At 42.0% G+C, this 19,930-nt stretch overlaps 1 long non-coding RNA gene across 1 annotated transcript in view; it reads left to right on the forward strand.

The window, feature by feature from the left end:
- Window positions 1-8,743: 8,743 nt before the first annotated feature.
- The window catches only part of LOC108535948 (uncharacterized), a 44,159-nt gene continuing 32,972 nt past the window's right edge, over window positions 8,744-19,930 (forward strand). Inside the window, exon 1 of the long non-coding RNA XR_001887365.1 lies at window positions 8,744-9,199. This is a non-coding gene — a long non-coding RNA (uncharacterized LOC108535948). The remainder of the gene's footprint in view (window positions 9,200-19,930) is intronic.

Consider the following 19,930-nt stretch of genomic DNA (forward strand, 5'->3'; position numbering starts at 1 on the left):
GGGCCAGGTGTGGGATATAATCTCCTGGTGTGCCGTTTACTAAGACTGTTGGTAAAGCGTAGTATTAGGGTGGGAGTTACCCGATTTTCCAGGTGTTGTGTGTCTCAATTTCCTTTGGCTAGGAAAAGGAATTCCCTTCCCCCTTGTGCTTCCCAGGTGAGGTGATACCTCGCCCTGCTTCAGCTCCCACTGGTTGGGCTGCACGCATGGACCAGCGCCAACTGTCCTACACACCCAGTGAGATGAACCCGGTACCTCAGTTGAAAATGCAGAAATCACTCGTATTCTGTGTCGCTCACGCTGAGAGCTGGAGGCTGGAGCTGTTCCTATTCAGCCATCTTGGGCGTGCCAAGAATTGATAAACAGATTCTTATTGCACTTATGTAAGTAACTGTGTGTGTATATGTTAAGAATATTCACAATAGTTTTCAAATTTTGGTGAAATCGGATAGAGAAAAAGAAAGATGCTCCACATTTTGCTCGCAAGAGTTTACCTTACTCAATTATTAAAAGCTATAATTAGCTCAAGAGAAAAATATTTTCTTTACTGTGAAAGCCAAAGCAAAAATAATCAGCATTTCAAACAAAAAGTCATAAATCTTCTATTAATAGATTCTAGCTGAAACAAACAGTCAGTATTTCTGGCTCTGAACTTTACCAAAGGTAACTTCCCATGTGAAAGCCATAAGCCTTAACTAAGATTATGACTTAACCATGGACGCATGAGGTGTCTCAAAGAGATGCAAGCAGTTTTTAAAAGATTTAAAATATCCCCAAAGATAGCTCAGAGAGAGGAAAATTCAAGACAAAGAGTCAGAAGATGTCCATGCGGAGAAAGATAATCAGTAAGTGGTGAAAAGTCTGCAAATATCACACCAGAAATGGCTACTATTTGACCTGAGAATCAAACCCACACTGCTGCAATAAAAAGGCAAAACCATAGTTACTGGCTGCAGTGTGGGGCAATAACATTCGTGTTCCCAGAAACAATCTGGAAGAGGCAGCTCTGAGCTTGCAGATGTTACGTGTTCGAGAGAATATTAAGTCTAGCTATGACATTACTACTATGTGTCCTTTCAGATTGACTGCCTGACATGAACCCCAAAATCCCCACCCTCCACATGTGGAAGGCAAAGGAAGAGTATCCTTAAAGGGTTACAAAGTCAAGTTCCCAAAGACAAGAGGGAAATCTCATCTTGTTTATCAAGGACCCACAGCAAAGTTTGTAACTGACCTGTCTGCAGGACCAGCTTGAACACCAGGCATATGGGAGTCCTAGGTCCGCATTCTATCCTGTGGTACTTCTCTCCATGACAGAATGACACAGAAAGACCAAAAGACTAAAAGAAAATCTTTTCCCTATTAAGCAAACCTTGCAGAGGAGATCAGCAGTGATACTTACCATTAATTTGACTGGTTTGCACAGAGTGGCCAGATGCCTGGCTAATTAGTAATTCTTACACTTTTTGCCTCCTTGCCAGGTTTCCAGGTTGGCTTTCTCTGCAGCTTCCAGGAGAGTGGAGAGACTTTTGATGAGCCTGTTTGCTGCACCATAGCTGTGGGGACTAAGCTATGTTACAAAAGAAAATCCATTTTCATTTCATGAAACCATAGGCAAAAGCTTCTCAATTTTGCAATATGCCACCCCATGGGCTGCAAGGAGAACCAAATTAACGTCTTCCATTTTGACTGGAGCAAAATGCATGTGACAAAATGCAAACACTTGTCACCCCACTTAGCGCCCAAGTATTAACCTGGCGAAGCTCAAACTTGTACCCATTGTCCCCTGTTGTCTGTGATCCTCTCAAAGTGGGGAGGGATTATTTCTGACCAGGAATTTCAATGGGTGGTCTCCAGGCAAGATGAAAGCGTGGCTGGTCACCCTGAGTTAGATTTGTTCAGCTCCTGCTAACAATTCCTTAAGGGCTTCCCAAATGTGAGTGATCAAACTAGGCGAGCCTGCTATCAGCAGTTCCTTCAGAGATCTTCTCCCCATATACAAATACACACGATGAAGTAAAGAAAAACAGAGGGCCTACCAAACCAACATTTCTGACTAGATTCCAAACCAGAAGAGTGTTCCTCCAACAAATCCCCCATTTCCGTCCAAGTGGGGATTAGTCATCCAAAACCGAGACTCTTCCTACAATTTAGCAAGAGATGAACAGTCCCCTTGATGTGGCTACTTTGCCTTGAAGGTCAACAGAGACTCTTTCTACAAACTTAGGGAGAGCTGCACAGTTTCCATGATGGAGCTGCAGTGCCTCTAAGGAGACCAACAAATCAGGAGAAGGGGAACACTCACCAAACCAGGTTAAAAGGTGTCTTCCAGGAACTACCCATTGCAGTTTGATCCATGCACTATGGTCAACAGTAGCTTACTGGTAGATAGTGTGCCAGAGGCAGTCTTTAGTTCAAGAGACCTAGGCAGACACTTGGGCTGGCCTCCAGATCTGCCACCGGTGAGGGGCTGCAGAATCTTGGGCAGGTACCCACAAGGGCTATCCCAGATGAGCTCCTGAATTCATAATGGCCTGATGGGTTCATCTTGGCTGCTGCCCAGATAGAGGCAATTTCTGAAGACAGGGAAATTGCTATAGAGAAAGAGTTTAATACACACAGAGGTAGCTAATGAAAGACCACAGTTTTTTATTACTCAAAACAGCCTCCCCAAAAATTCAGAGGCTCGGGTTTTATGTTGATAGTTTGGTGGGCAGGGAGCTAGAGAAAGGATAGTTTTTCTGGTTGGGTCAGGGTTGAAATCACGGGGAGCAACAGCTGTCGTCTTGCATTAAGTCAGTTCCTGGGCAGGGGCCACAAGTCCGGATGACCCAGGTTACTGGTTTGGGTAGTACCAGCTGATCCATCAGAATGCAGGGTCTGAAAAATACTGCAAAAACCTAAAATCTTAGGTTTTACGGTATTATTGTTATCTCTAGGAACAACTGGGGAGGTTAGCAATCTTGTGGCCTCTGGCTGTATGACTCCTGAGCCATACTTTCTATTATTGTGGTTAATTTGTTGGTTTTACAAAGGCAGGCTGGTCCCCAAGCAATGAGCAGGTTTCTTTCACTGAGGGACTTTTATCATCTTTATTTCAAAGTTAAGCCAGAAACTAAATTCCTCTCAAAGTTAGTTTGGCCTTTGCCCAAGAATGAACAAGGGCAGCTTGGAAGTTAAAAGCAAGATGGAGTCAATTAGGTCATATCTCTTTGAATGTAATAATTTTCTCATTCATAAGTTTTTCAAAGGTGATTTCCAGATAAGCGTAATGTACACATTCCAAAAGAGAGAAATAGGCAAAAATAAGAATGTAACAGGTCCCAAGCAAGTTCAACCAGCAGGGTCAACATTACATGGTAAAGCTGGAATGTATTTTCTTCTCTGTGTCTGACTCCTGAGCACACTGGGGTGAGGGTTGGACTCACAAAACATCAGGCAGTGTCACTCTATGACTTTGCTTGGTAGAGTCCCTGTGGGTGCTGTGCTGGTTGCAGTCAGCTACCTCAGGTTCTTCCCAGGCAGGCATTGCCTGCAGACTCCACACTGCTGGGGTCCTGGCAGTGGTACCACTTTCTCTACTCCACTAGGCATTACTCACGTGAGGACTCTCCGCAGGGACCTTACTTCTGTGGCTTCACTGGGCATTGTGCGGGTGAACTCTTTGCAGCAGTTCCAATTCCACATTTGTGCTTGATATCCCTCTATCAGGGCTCTCTTCAGTAGATCTGTCTTTACGACAAGTCTCTGTAGACTACCAGGCTTCTGAAGAAATCCTTTGAAATTTGTGGAGGCTGCCAAGACTCCACAGTTCATTTCTTTAAGCCTATATAATTATAACCACATGGTCATCTCTAAGGTCTGGGGCTGGTACCTTTCAGAGCCAGAGCACCTTGGGCATTTGAGCCAAAGCAGCTGGAATTAGCACCCTCAGGTGGTACAGGACAGTGGCCCAGCCTGTCCCCAGAAGTCCTTCTGTCTTCCTAGGCCACTGGGCCTGTCATGGGAAGAGCTGTCTGGAAGAAAACTGACCTGCTGTGTGGCCTCTGTCTCATTTTCTTGTCTATTAACAACTGGCTCCATTTTAGCCATGCTAATCTCTGTCAGGCTTTGGTTCTACGACACTCTTAAATTTTTCTCCTGCAAATGCTCTTTCATTCTCTCTACCATATGGCCAGGCTGCAATTTTTCACATATTTTTTATACTTACATTTTCTCTACCGGTTCGCCTTAAGCAGTTAGAAGTAACCACACTACAGCCTAAACACTTTGCAGCTTAGAAATTTCTTCTGCCGGATTCCCCAGTTCATCACTCTGAAGTTAGTCCTTTCACAAAGCCCTTAGACATGAACACAGTTCAGCCAAGTTATTTGCCATTTTTTTTTCTTTTTTTTGAGACGGAGTCTCACTCTGTCGCCCAGGCTGGAGTGCAGTGGCGCAATCTCGGCTCACTGCAGGCTCTGCCTCCCGGGTTCCCACCATTCTCCTGCCTCAGCCTCCTGAGTAGCTGGGACTACAGGCACCCGCCACCACGCCCAGCTAATTTTTTGTATTTTTAGTAGAGACAGGGTTTCACCATGTTAGCCAGGATGGTATTTGACTATTTTTAACAGAGATGTTCTTGACTCCAGTTTCTGATACTTTTTCCTTAGTTACATCAGAAACCTTGTCAAAATAGCCTTTACTCTCCATATTTTTATCAGCAGTCTGGTCACAACCACTTCATCAATCTCTAAGCTCTCCTAAATTTTTTCTAGTCTTCTTATCTTCTAAACCCTCACAAAAACACAGGCTTTTTATATTCTGCCTCTCCAGATTCTTCTAGTCTCTGCCCATCACTGAGTTTCAAAGGCACTTTCACATTTTCAGGTGTTCATTTTCAGCAAAGACCCACTAATTGTTACCAGTTTTCCATATTAGTCCCTTTTCTGTTGCTTGTAACCAAATGCAAAAACTGGGTAACTTGTAAAGAAAAAAAAAGTATTTCTTATAATTGTGGAGGCTGGTAAATCTAAGGTTTAGGGGCCACATCTGGTGAGGGCCTCGTGCTGCTAGGGACTCTCAGAACAGTCCTTAGGCCATGCAGGATATCAGCTGATAAGGGTGCTGAGCATGCTAGTGAAGGTCTCTTTTTCTCTTATAAAGTCAACAGTTGCTCTCACATGATAACCCATTAATATGTAAATCCATGAATGAATGGATTCATCCAGGAGGATATAACCCCTGCATCTTTTAAGTCCTTGATGGTGGTGGTAATCTCTGCAATCCTTCCAGGTATATGGTTATGAATGTGATTTTCCATTTTCCTAGGTAGAGGCAGCTCTAGTGCCTTCCATTTAGGCTCTCTCATCATACTAGCCCTCACTTCACAGGTCAGAGAACCAGTGGGGGAAATGTGCCAGGAGCTAAGTCTATTATAGCTGTGCATCTGGAACTGGGGAAATCACCAGAGTAAGTGTTTGGGGACCCACTAGACCCACTGTGATTTGATTTAAAACTTGATTAATCACTTAACCTCCATAATCACTTACTCTGACTGGGTGGTCCACGTGATGTTTTGGGTCTTCTGGAATCAATGTAAGTGCAGAGCCAGTGTCTAGTAGTCCCCTAAAAGGTGTTACTATATTCATTTCCATAAAACACATTTACCCTGGTTAAAGGTTGTGGGTTCCTTTGGGGAAGGATAGGAGAAAGACTAACAGCATAAAGTTTTCATGGTATACCTGGGTCCTTCATCAAGGGGACCTAGTTTCCACTTCATTCAAGGCATTCTTGACTGTAAACTGGCTCAAGTCTGGGATTTGAGTATGGGCTGTGTTTTCTCTACTTTTATGATATGAATTGGACTTTTGTTCACTTAACCTAAATGTTTTCAGTCTTTTCAGATCAGTTAAGGACTTCTTAAGCTTCTTACCAATTTCACTTCTAAGAACACCATGTGGCCAACACCGTAGGTCTACTTGAGTCAGATTAACCTGAACATTCCCTTACCTTTGATGACTATGATGACAACTGTGCCAATCTTGACTTTGAAGGTTGACAGCTACCAAGTAGACCCAGGATCTCTGGGATCCAGTTATTCCCAGTGCATTTAAATTTTCCCGTTGAGTGACTGTGGTTCTCCTTATAAGATTCAGCCTCCAGAGAAGAGCAATCAGGAGGTTCTTCAGGGATGCTGGGGCTCCACTCACAAATCTGTTTCTCACAGTATTGGTGAAAGGTGTGTCTTTTGGCCCCTCCAGGTGTGGCTGAGTAGAATTGCAAATACCAAATGCACTCTAGAGTCCCATTCATTCTAAGCATTCGAATCTTTTCCTCTACATTGAGTCAAGGGAGATCAGGCATATCCAGCTGGATGAAGGAGGGCCACCTTTTGATTTGTGATTCAACCAACCAATCAAACAAACTGTTAGAGCCCTTTCTAACTACCCATGCAGCAACATTAAAACCAGAATCTTTGTATAATGGGCCCATATAAATAAATTTGGCTTGATCCAACTTTATGTTTCCTCCACCAATATCCCAACACTTAATATCCTTTTCCACACATGTCCCCCAGATTTGGTTATGCAAATTAGAAAACTGAAATTGTTTTCTTGGACTTTAATAACCTCCCATGGCTCACACATATAAGGTGTATCACCTTTAAAGGCCTATTGGAACTCAGGACTAATGATAGGTCTAGAAGGAAAAGATATGGGTCCTGAGGAGAATCATCATTGCATTACTTGGCAACTGCCTCCGGAGAGTCTGTTACATTTTCTCAGTTAAGGATGGATTAATCCCTTCAGACAAAACTGCTTATACCAATGATGATGATGGGGAGACCACTGCCAAGGGGGTGGGTTTAAGGAGCCACTTCTGCTGGCAAAGAAGACATCAGAGCCCAATGTCTCCAGCCTCAACATGGTCTCCCCAAATGTTCCCAACTCAATTTACAGGGTCCCATTCTTTCCTAAACAGTGCTCTAAATTTACAGGAGACGCCATGCTAGGCTGAAAGTGCAACTTTCATTGTAATTCAGCCAATTGCATGGTGTGGGATTGCATTTGATTTTCAGCATTTTTATCCCTGTGACTATAGGAGATAGAATTCTCACCTCAGAGCATACATAGAAGCTCTGTTTTTTATGTGGACCTGGATTCTGAATTTGAATCTTTTAGTGTATCTTTTTTATTTTTTCCTTTGCTCGGCAACACTAATAGCAGAGTCCTTAGTTTTCCATAGATGTTTGAAGATGTGCTATCAAGAGTCACTAAATGCCTTACCTCTTATCAGTGGTTGATTTGGAGTGCCAAAGGCAGATGTTTGCATGTCACTTAAGTGGTTCATGATGTGGACTATCAGTGGTCTCTATACTATTAGAAGTAGAGTCTTTAGCATATTTACTTATCAGGTTGGAGATCCAATTTTAGAAACCCCCAAAACAAATAAATAAAACATCCTTACAATTCTGGTTCTCTACAGTCATTCATGGTTTAAAAAACACCTGTGTTATATGGTACATCTAGTTCTAGATCCTTGAGGAATTGCCATACTGTTTTCCATAATGGCTTGAACTAGTTCTACAATCCCACCAACAGTGCTAAAAGGTGTCGCTATTTCGTCCACATCCTCTCCAACACCTGTTGGGTTTCCTCGATTTTTTACATGATTGCCGTTCTAACTTTGGTGTTTGAGATGGTACTCTTCATTGTGGTTTTTGATTTGCCATTTCTCTGATGCGCGAGTGGATGATGAGCATTTTTTCATGTGTCTGTTGGCTGCGTATGAATGCTCTCCTTTTGAGAAATGTCTGCTTCATATCCTGGTTGCCCACTTTTGCATGGCGCGCTTGTTTGTTTTTTTTCTTTGCGATATTTGGTTTGAGTTCTTTGTAGATTCTGGATATTAAGCCCCTTGTCAGATGAGTAGATACAAAAAATCTCTTTCTCCCATTCTGTAGGTTGCCTGTTCACTCTGGATGGTAGTTTTCTTTTGGCTGCCTGCAAGGAAGCTCTTTAGTTATAATTAGATTCCCATTTGCTCAATTTTTGCTTTTGGCTGCCCATTGCTTTTGGGGTGTTTTAGACATTCAAGTCCTTGGCCCATGGGGCCTATGTCGGCTGAATGGTACTAACCTTAGATTTTCTTCTAGGGTTTTTATGTTATTAGGTCTAACATTTAAGTCTCTACTGGCGTATATACCAAATGATTATAAATTATTTCTACTACAAAGAACACATGACAACGTTATGCTTTATTTGTGGCACTATTCCACAATAGCAAAAGACTTGGAATCAACCCAAATGCTCCAATCTGCTGACAGAACTGGATTAAGAAAATGTGGCACATATACACCATGGAATACTATGCAGCCATAAAAAAGGATGAGTTTGCATCCTTTGTAGGGACATGGATGCAGCTGGAAACCTTCATTCTAGCAAAACTATCACAAGAACAGAAAACCAAATACCGCATGTTCCACTCATAGGTGGGAACTGAACAATGAGATCCACTGGGGACCTTCGGAAGGGGAACATCACACACTTGGGGCCTATCATGAGGGAAGGGGGAGGGGGAGGGATTGCAATTGGGGATTATACATGATATAAATGATGACTTGATGGGTGCTGACGAGTTGATGGGTGCAGCACACCAAACATGGCACAAGTATACATATGTAACAAACCTGCACGTTATGCACATGTACCCTAGAACTTAAAGTATAATAAAAATAAATAAACAAACAAATAAATAAATAAATAAAAACACCTGTGTTAGTGTTCTCCAAGGAGGCATACCAATTATAGCTTGACAGATGGTGGAGTAGCAGCATGGCTCATTCTAAGGCTGAAAGTCTCAGAATGAGAAAAGTTGACAGTGTAATTCTCAGTCTGAGGTCAAAGGCCTGAGAACCTGAAGGGATGCACAAGTAAGTCCTGGAATCCCAAGGACAGAGAGCCTGTAGTTAAGATGTCCAAGGGCAGGAGGTAGAGAATGTACCAGCTTCAGGGGAGAGGGAAAGCAAAATCATTCTCACTTCTTTTTTTTTGTTCCATCTGAGTCCCCATCCCACTGGATGGTGCTTACCCACATAGAGGGTGGATTGTCACAGAACCCAGCACAGATCTTCTCACACAGTTATCTACACTGACATTTGTGGTGGGAGAAAAAGAGGTGTTCGGTTGAAGAGTGTCAAGCAAGGAGGATCAGGCAGGTAATGCTTAGATTCCAGCCTCCCCAACGTCTTATACATAAGGGTTTTTAATAGCAGGGTAAATTTCAGTAAAGTAGAAGTTACTGGTAAAATTATAAATCAATACATGGAAGTTACACTTTGGTTTTGGCCTAAAAGAGTAGAATATCTTGAAGCAGGGGTCAAACGGGTTTATAGGTCATAGGCAGATTTTCTAACTTGCAATTGGTTAAAGAAGAGAAGCTTTGTTTTAAAATTTGGGGTCAGCAGAAAAAAATGTTAACCATGACTCATGGATGTGATTCCCTCTAGGCCTTTCAGAAAGAAATTGAGGACAAAGAATGGCAGTCAGAGTTCAGTCTTCAAGTCCCCCTTATTTGAGGTCTACATATCAGCAGATCCATTTGATGGGGGCCTTGGTTTATGAAAAATGACTCAGGAATGTATGTTAAGATGTTATCTTTGGTTTCTGCAGGGAACCAAACATCTCCTGACTCTAAAGTCCTTGGGCTGCGGTTACCCTTCTTGCTTATCACTTTCCTCATTTACTTCTTAGTGCTAGCTAGGTACATGGGATTTTCCTTGAAGGAACTTGAGATTTTCCTTTACTTCCCTGCTTGGGGAATCCAGAGGCTCCTCACAGGGGTCCTTGATCCATCACAGGATCTTTCCCACTCTGTCCACTGACTCACGTATCAGACTTTTATGATAAAACCCTCACAGACCCAGAAGTAATTCTCTGCCAGTGTTCTAAGTATTCCTTAATGCAGGTAGTTGACTCCTAAAACTAAAGATTACAATTCAGTTTTGGAGTGTTACCTAAGCAGGTTTCTCATGAGGGGTTCAAATTGGTGAGTTAAGATCAAGCAAGCATGATTTCCAAAGACTCATGCTGTGCCTGAGAGGTGATTACTGCAGAATAATCTGTGCAGTTCCCACAGGGGTTAGTGTGGGTGAGATAAAGGTTGTGTCCAGCTGTTCTACATGCAGTAGTCACCTGGAGGAGGTTTTATAAGGCGATATCTGGAATGACTACATTGAGGACTTAGAGGAGGGTACAAAATGGAAACTGCCATGGATTTCTAAACCTTGTTTCTGCTATTAGCAAGTCAAACCTATATCCAAAATGAAGGACGAGGCATTATAAAATTAATATAAGTCACAGCAATATTTAAAATAGAAATTCTAGTAGTTCACTAATAACACTGATATCTTTAGTCCTGGGGTAGAAGTTAATTAAATCAAGTTGTTCAACTTTTCCTCAATAATAGACCAGAATACATAAGATGAGACACCATGACTTTATACTAAGAAAGAGGCAGTCACAAAGAAAAATAGTGTGTTCCATTTGTTTTAAAGGACTTATTTGTACATCTTTCGAATAGAGATGTATCATAAAATTAATGTTGTAAAAACATGATTGGTCAGAAGACAGGCACAATTTGATTGCTTTTTTGTGCACACACATAAACTTGGTGTAAAAACACTTCCATTTTCACGTTCTGGTGATATCTTTAAACATTAAAACTTGCAGAGGGATGTTGGTAGATCAGAAAGATAATCTAACAGGAAGTTTTATGGTACTCTCACAATAAGTGTGGCATCAAAAAAGCTTCTAGTCAGCAGAGATGATGCTAACATAGGAGAAATCATGGACAAGGTGAATTGAAAAGTGGCTCAGAAGAGTTTGATGTAAATATGTGACATTTTAGAAAATATTTATTACTTATTTTGCTTTCACTTTTTATCTTATGTGATCATAGGAGAGTGGCAATCATTAAAAAGTCAGGAAACAACAGGTGTTGGAGAGGATGTGGAGAAATAGGAACACTTTTACACTTTTGGTGGGATTGTAAACTAGTTCAACCATTATGGAAAACAGTATGGCAATTCCTCAAGGATCTAGAACTGGATGTACCATATGACCCAGCCATCCCACTACTGGGTATATACCCAAAGGATTATAAATCATGCTGCTATAAAGACACATGCACACGTATGTTTATTGCGGCACTATTCACAATAGCAAAGACTTGGAATCAACCCAAATGTCCATCTGTGACAGACTGGATTAAGAAAATGTGGCACATATACACCATGGAATACTATGCAGCCATAAAAAAGGATGAGTTTGCGTCCTTTGTAGGGACATGGATGCAGCTGGAAACCATCATTCTTAGCAAACTATCACAAGAACAGAAAACCAAACACCGCATGTTCTCACTCATAGGTGGGAACTGAACAATGAGAACAATGAGATCACTTGGACTCGGGAAGGGGAACATCACACACCGGGGGCCTATCATGGGGAGGGGGGAGGGGGGAGGGATTGCATTGGGAGCTATACCTGATATAAATGATGAATTGATGGGTGCTGACGAGTTGATGGGTGCAGCACACCAACATGGCACAAGTATACATATGTAACCTGCACATTATGCACATGTACCCTAGAACTTAATGTATAATAAAAAAAAAAGAAGAAAGACAGGGAAAAAAAAGACCATTACCCACATTTATTTAAATTCAAAATAATTATTTTCAATATATATGTATTTTCTAAGTGATAAAAGTATTTGTGTTACAGTTTTCATGGTTTTATGTTTTCATTGTGACATAAAATAATGTTTAAAAAATAATTTTTGGCCAGGTGCGGTGGCTCATGCCTGTAATCTCAGCACTTTGGGAGGCCGAGGCGGGCGGATCACGAGGTCAGGAGATGGAGACCATCCTGGTTAACATGGTGAAACACCATCTCTACTAACAATACAAAAAATTACCCGGGCGTGGTGGCAGGCACCTGTAGTCCCAGCTACTTGGCAGTCTGAGGTGGGAGAATGGCATGAACCTGGGAGGCAGAGCTTGCAGTGAGCGGAGATCATGCCACTGCACTCCAGCCTGGGCAACAGAGCAAGACTCCGTCTCAAAAAATAATAATAATGATAGTAATAATAATTTTTATAATTGATGCAAATGATGCTTACAGGTACTTGTGATAGCAACAAGAGGCAGAGAAATTCTAGGCAGACAGAGGTCCTTAGTAAAGCCCCACCCTCAAGCTGAAAAGCCTGAGACTGTGGTCCAAAGTGCAAACTTATATCCCTGTTTTCCTGCTTGAATGTTACCTTTTCCTAAACCACCCATGGCCCACCCCACCCCATCCTGTGCCTATAAAGACCCTAGACTCAGCTGACAGCGAGGAGAAGCAACTGGACATCAGGGACTATGGCTGAATGTAGGAGACAAGCAGCTGGACTTCAGAGGAACAGTTTGATGACATAGCTGCAGAGAACAATTCAGGTGGAGATGGCCAGACTTCAGGGGAAGATTACCTACCTCCCCATTCCCTCTTCAGCTCCCCTTCTCAATGAGAGCCATTTTCATCAGCATTAAACCCCCCACATTTACCATCCTTCAATTTGTTTGTGCAACTTTATTTTTCCTGGATGCCACACAAGAGCTAGGGAGCCACAAGTGTGTACACAGAAGGCTGTCACACTGGCCCTTTGCCCTTGCTGGTGGAGGGCAGCCACCTCACATGAAAAGACAGAGGGCCCACTGAGCTATTAATACTTAGGCCACCCATGGACAGCAGAGCTTAAATACAACTGTAACACACCCTCTGCGAAAAAAAAAGAAACACATTTTCACATGCTGTCCTTTAATTTTTTTTCTGAAAACACATCTTACTTTCCCTAAAACTTTGCATGTATCTAGTAGATTTAACTACATATGTTAATTGTAATTTTAACTGTCAACAATTCTGATTTTTAGTGAAAAACCTAGGAAGTAAGCAGTTTTTTATCAGATGCAAAGCCCAGGACAAAAGGCAGAGATGCAGGTAATGTCTCACCCTTTCCAGCACAGTCAGAGGACACAGTTGGGCTAAGAACTCCACATATCCCCTGGACTTACTATGGCTACAAGCAAGACAAGTCAAATTATTATTACTAATATCATGGGAGCAGTTTACAGCCTTAAAGCATCTAGCTAAAACAGTATCTGACCTGCCTGACTGTTCAGACAAAATATTTAAAGAATTCTAAAGACATTTAAATTGTACTTTTACCTATAATTTTTTTTTTTTTTTGCCTTTTATTTTAGGTTCAGGGGTACATGTGTAGGTTTATTATATAGGTAAATTGTGTGTTGTGGGGATGCGATGCACAGATTATTTATTTATCTTGGCAATAAGTGTGGTACCCAAAAGGTAGTTTTCCAATCTTCTCTCTCTTCTTACTTTGTACCCTCAGGTAAGCTGTAGTGTCTTTTGGTTCCTTCTTTGTGTCCATGTGTTCTCAAAGTTTAGGTCTCATTTATAATATGCGAGAACATGCAGTATTTGGTTTTATGCTCCTGTATTAGTTTGATGAGGATAATGACGTCCAGCTCCATCCATGTTGCTGCAGAGGACATGATCTATTCTTTTTATTGCTGCATTGTATTCCATGGTATATTCGTACCGTATTTTCTCTATCCAGTCTTCCACTGATGGGTATTTAGGTTGATTCCATGTCTTTGCTGTTGTGAATAGTGCTGCAATGAACATACCCTGCATGCGTTTTCATGGTACAATGATTTATATTCCTTTGGCATATATCCAGTAATGGGATTGCTGGGTCAAATGCCAATTCTGTTTTAAGTTCTTTGATAAATCACCACACTGCTTTCCATAGTGGCTGTACTAGTTAACATTCCAGGCCCGGCGAGGTGGCTCAAGCCTGTAATCCCAGCACTTTGGGAGGCCGAGACGGGCGGATCACGAGGTCAGGAGATCGAGACCATCCTGGCTAACACGGTGAAACCCTGTCTCTACTAAAATACAAAAAATTAGCCGGGCGAGGTGGCGGGCGCCTGTAATCCTAGCTACTTGGGAGGCTGAGGCAGGAGAATGGCGTGAACCCGGGAGGCAGAGCTTGCAGTGAGCTGAGATCCGGCCACTGCACTCCAGCCTGGGCGACAGAGCGAGACTCCGTCTCAAAAAAAAAAAAAAAAAAAATTCCAACCAGCAGTGTATAAGCATCCCCTTTTCTCCACATCCTCACCAGCATCTGTTATTTTTTAACTCCTTAATAATAGTCATTTCGACTGGTGTGAGATAGTATCTTATTGTGGTTTTGATTTGCATTTCTCTAATGATTAGTGATGTTGAGCATTTTTTTCCTATGCATGTTGGCTATGGGTATGTCTCCTTTTGAAAAGTGTCTGTTTATGCCCTCTGCCCTTTTAAAAAATTTTGTGTGTGCATGAGGTAGAGTCTCACTCTGTCACCTAGGCTGGAATACAATGGTGCAATCATGACTCACTGCAACTTCAACCACCCATGCACCCAAGTGATCTTCCTACTTCAGCCTCCCGAAGAGCTATGCACCACCACACCTGGCTAATTTTATTTTTCTGTAGAGACTTTGTCTCACTATGTTGCTCAGGCTGCTCTCTGGACTCAAGCAATCCTCTTGCCTTGGCTTCTCAAAGTGTTGACATTTTAGGTGAGAGCCACTACACTCAACCCTTTGCCCACTTTTTATGGATGCATAGTTTGCAAATATTTTCTCTCATTCTACTCTGTTGATAGTTTCTTTTGATGTGCAGAGGCTTTTTAGTTTAGTTACATTCCATTCATCAATTTTTATGGGTTTTTTGTAATTGCTTTTGGTGTCGTCATCATGAAATCTTTCCAAGATCAATGTTCAGAATAGTATTTCCTAGGTTATCTTCCTGAGTTTTATAGTTTTGGGTTTTATATTTAAGTCATTTTCCATCTTGAACTGATTTTAATATTAAACATATGATATAAAGAAGGGTCTAGTGTCCATCTTCTATATATGGCTAGCCAGTTACATTAGTACCATTTATTGAATGGGAAGTCCTTTCTCCATTGCTTGTTTTTGTCAACTTTGTTGAAGATTGTCTGGTTGTAGGTGTGCAGAATTTTTTCTGTGCCACTAATTTGTAAATTAGCTTTATTTACTAAAGATTATTAAAGTCATTTGAACTAAAAGACATTTGAGTTATTTTTTATTTTTCTGATAAAATATTGGAGCTAAACACTTTTTATGACAATTAATTAAAACTCTTTTATATATTTTGCTAGTGAATCATCACATTTACATGACACAAATTCATAGACATACACATAGGCAGAAGCAGATCATAGAGATTTATGAAGAGGTTGTATTTGAAGTTTCGTTCACCTCCTTTAGATGAGCAATCTTTTTCAACTACCTATTTCATTGCCCTACGCAGTTGTTGGCTAGGTAACCTTAAATTTGCGTTTCTAAAGGGGCGACTCTTCGGTGAAGGAAGAGAGAATTTATATCTTGATGACTTCGTAACTTCTGCAGGTGCATAGGTGAAGCTGGAAATAATGACTGAGACAGGTCTAAATCAATTTAGAGTTGGATTTTGCCAAGGTTGAGGATACACCCAGGAAAAAGAAACGCGAGTTACAGTAGGGTCTGTGGCCCGTGCTTTTTCCAAGTAGTTTCTGATGACTTCAGTATTTAAAGAGGAAAAGTAGACAGTAGGGGAAGGAGGGAAAAAAGGAAAAAGTCGAGTAGGCAGTGAGGCAAGTGGTTACATTTTTGTGATGCATTAATTAGCACCCGTTGAATCCACATTTTACGTTTCAAAATAGAGAAGTTGGGGGGAGGTCAATTATGCATTCATCTCATGTTCCATAGATCGTTTTGCAAAAGATTAAGTAAATATGTATAATCACAGCTATCTGTTTTGCAACAAAAGGAAGTTTGTTTGCATGACTCAGTTCCCAAGCCTAATTTTCTCTTGAGCATAGTGAGTTTGATGTCCTTATATTTTCTTTTCCTTTCACACGTGCTATTAGTTTGCACAATACCCAAAATGTGTAGACTAATAGCATACGACATCTCAAGAGGTTGACACTACTACCTTCTGAAAGTTGTAGCTCTGAATCGGAGCTAAGTCCCTACAGGAAAGGAAAAGAACAACCTTGAGCTTGACACGGTGTCCTTACTCATATCAACTATGTTAGAATAACATTTCTCTCATAGGCTTAATACTTTCCAGGTGCTTTTTAAGAATACCTACCTATTGTAATGAATTTATTTTCCTAAATTAAATTCTGAATACTCTATTGAATTCTTCTTTTTCATATATAGGTTATGATCCACCTGAAATTGATTTTGTGCATAAAATGAATTGGAAAGTAAATTTTATTTCTCCAGATGAATATTCAATATCCTGAAATGCATATTTAACATTCATCTATTTTCATTACTTTTTCTTTTGACTTTGTTTATATATGCGTGTGTCAGTTTTTCAGCTCTGTTGTTGTGTTTTCATTAGTTGATTTCTACATCGGTCTCCAAATACTATACTCTTTTATTTTTTGAAGAGTTCCTTTCACACTCTCCAGAGCCCAGAATTTTCCCTCCAGAGCTTGTTCTCTTCATGACTGTGATATTGAAGGCAGAAGAGTAAAAACTTGCATGCCTTGCACCTGCACCAATACTCTCAGTTGTATTTTGAAAAAAGAGAAGGTTATAGAACATGTGGAGACAAAAGTGACCCATCTTGGATCCTAATCCACCATGTTGACTTCTGATTAATGCCAGTCCCATAAACACCTTCTGATCACTCATTTATTTGTTTACTGTAAGATCATGTCAATCTGGATGTTATTGTATGAGTTTTAGGCTATAGCACAGGTAGCATCCTTGTCTGTTGCTTTTAATTGTCCTTCTGGAGCATGTATACCTTTTCTCTGTGGAGTATTAGCCCTGGGTGTGCAGAGTAACTGTGTGAACGTCTACCTGTAATGTGGCCACCCAACGCCGTGCTTCTGTCTATAAGTTCCCCCAGTAAATTAACCAGTACTGACAAACTGGTTTTTCTGCCTCCTTGTTTGGTTTCTCTGCCCCTTTGATGTTTAACGCTCACTTTGTACATATGGCCCTTTCACAGAACAAATGGTCAGCAAGGAGCAGTCAAGAAACCAAAGTACATACAAGGGAAAAGAAGCAGCCACAGAGGAAACTTCAGGGGTGGCCTTGCTCATTCATGTTGGGTGGTGGTGCCCATTTGCTATATGCTTGTGGACTACGGTGAAAACAGGAGTACCCCTAAAATGCCGGAGGATCTAGAAAGCTTGTTAGTAAAATGTTGTTAAAAAGCATGACTCACTGTGGTAACAAAGGTTGCTGCACAGTGACAGCAGTGAGTTTGCGACTGTTATTTTCTATGCGAATGGTCACAAAAACACAGGCAGCTAAGGCGAGTGTAGGGAAACTGGGAAAAGAATCGCAGTAAGAAAGGGATGTGAGAACGTCCACGTCTGCGTTAATGTCTGGTTTTTGGATAAGCTTGAAACTCAAGAGGCACAGTTGGAAATCGTACCTTGCCACTTTGTATGTCTGGGAGAGAGAAAGCTGTGCCAGCTGAATGTATGGGCTGTCCTTGTCAAACCAGGCTGGGTTGCAAATACCTGCCATTCATGGGAAGCAACTAGATAATGACATAGAAGGTTAACTCAAAAGTGGGAAGATCATTATTCTTCCCATTTGAGAGTGAACCTGTTCACGCAGTGGAAAGCAGAATTCCAACACACACAGGCCTGGGCAGGATTACTGGACACAGCAAAAACTTTTAAACAGCTGCCGAGACAAAGCTTTATGTCCATGAATGGTGCAGCTGTGGGACACTGGTGTGAATGGTATCTCCGTATATGAGGGTAAAGCTGAAAAAATGAGACAAAATGCCCCTGGGAATAGCATGTCCTCTTTTGTGGGGGACAAGATATGGGGAAAGCCATTTCTGATTTTGGAGAAACTAGTAAGGAAAGAGATGAGCTCTGACTGGTTACTGAAGAAATGAGAAAAAGGGAGAAACAGTCTGCTGGACTGAGAAAGGGAGGTCAAAAAGCCATTAGGGTTAATAGGAAACAAATGTGGTCCAATCTGATTTCAGCTGGGGTAGACAAAGATAATATGCATGGGTGGCTGGGTGCGGTGGCTCAAGCCTGTAATCCCAGCACTTTGGGAGGCCGAGATGGGTGGATCACGAGGTCAGGAGATCGAGACCATCCTGGCTAACACGGTGAAACCCCGTCTCTACTAAAAAATACAAAAAACTAGCCGGGCGAGGTGGCGGCGCCTGTAGTCCCAGCTACTCCGGAGGCTGAGGCAGGAGAATGGCGTAAACCCGGGAGGCGGAGCTTGCAGTGAGCTGAGATCCGGCCACTGCACTCCAGCCTGGGCGACAGAGCAAGACTCCGTCTCCAAAAAAAAAAAAAAAAAAATATGCATGGGCAACCCAGTGCCCTATTGGTGGCCTTTGGAAAGTCCTGACTCCCAATCAACAGTTTAGACCCCTTCCTACTACCTACCAAAAAAGGGAGAATGAAAATAAGAAACCAAGTGAAAGAACACCAGTCTCTGCATTTAGGGGTGGACTCTGCAGCCTGGAGATCATGGAGGGGGGTGGGGCAAGGCTACCTCTGTGTAAGAGCAATAGGGGGCAACCAGAGGCTCCCTTTGGAGCTGATTATCAAGAGTCCAAAAAAGCACAAAAAAGAACCTAAGCTTTAGTGGCCACAGGTGCAGATTGTTTCTTAATTCATGGAAATCCAGAGAGACACCCTGGCAAGTGGGGAGCTAGACATGGTTGTGGGGGTAAAAATTCTGAGTGAAACAAACTCCTCTCCTCCTTAGTTTTGTCTGGAGTCCCTCCTTGCTTAGTCTCCTGTCTTTATCTCACTTATTTCAAAAGACATCTTGGGTATGGATGTGCTTTTAGGATGGACTTTACAAACACCTGTGGGGGGATTCTTCCTATGGGTTTGGACTGCTGTGCCAAGTATAACTCAAGTGGTTGAGCAAATGATACAAAACATAGGCACTTCTCATGCTGGGTTGGATTCGGCTAATGCCTTCTTTAGCACCCCTTCACCTCACTCACCAGCCTGGTACCGATAATATTCTAACTTCTGAAGACGTTCGTTGTTATAGCAACACTGAGGTGTTTTGTGCGCCCTTCTTCAATCCAGAGAATGGGCCATCAACCCACAAAAGATACAGGGCCCAGAACTGGCTGCAAAGTTCCTCAGGGTCACTTGGTGAAGTAAGACACACCATTCCAGGCTCAGTCATTGAGAAAATTCAACAGTTTTCCATGCCAAAAACAGTTCAACAGAGACAAAGTTTCCTGGACCTTTTGGGATACTGGTGGGCTTTCACCTCATATTTAGCTCAATGTTCACATCCCCTGTACTCACTAGTTAAGAGGGGATCTAGTTGGTTCTGGGATAAAGAACTAGAAGCAGCATTTGAGAACGCTAAAATATGAGTGGCTTGGGCACAAGTCTTAAGTTTCCTTCTTACTGGGATACAGATATCTTTAGGTGTGACCAGAAACCCTGAGGGGATAAGAGAGATCCTCTGGCATGTTCAGCATAGCAAAGCAGGTCTTCTAGGATTCTGGTCACAGCCTATGGGAGTGTGCTGAAACTGTTCTCCAATTGAACAACAGGTCCTGGGAGTATGTAAAGCCTTCTAGCACATTGAACCTGTAACTGATCATTTGCCAGTAACAATGAGAACAGATCTCTCTATTTTTTTTTTTTTTTTTTTTGAGATGGAGTCTCGCTCTGTCGCCCAGGCTGGAGTGCAGTGGCCGGATCTCAGCTCACTGCAAGCTCCGCCTCCCGGGTTTACGCCATTCTCCTGCCTCAGCCTCCCGAGTAGCTGGGACCACAGGCGCCCGCCACCTCGCCCG

Source organism: Rhinopithecus bieti, unplaced genomic scaffold, assembly GCF_001698545.2.
Source record: "Rhinopithecus bieti isolate Rb0 unplaced genomic scaffold, ASM169854v2 scaffold_13247, whole genome shotgun sequence".
In the NCBI taxonomy this organism is placed as follows: domain Eukaryota; kingdom Metazoa; phylum Chordata; class Mammalia; order Primates; family Cercopithecidae; genus Rhinopithecus; species Rhinopithecus bieti.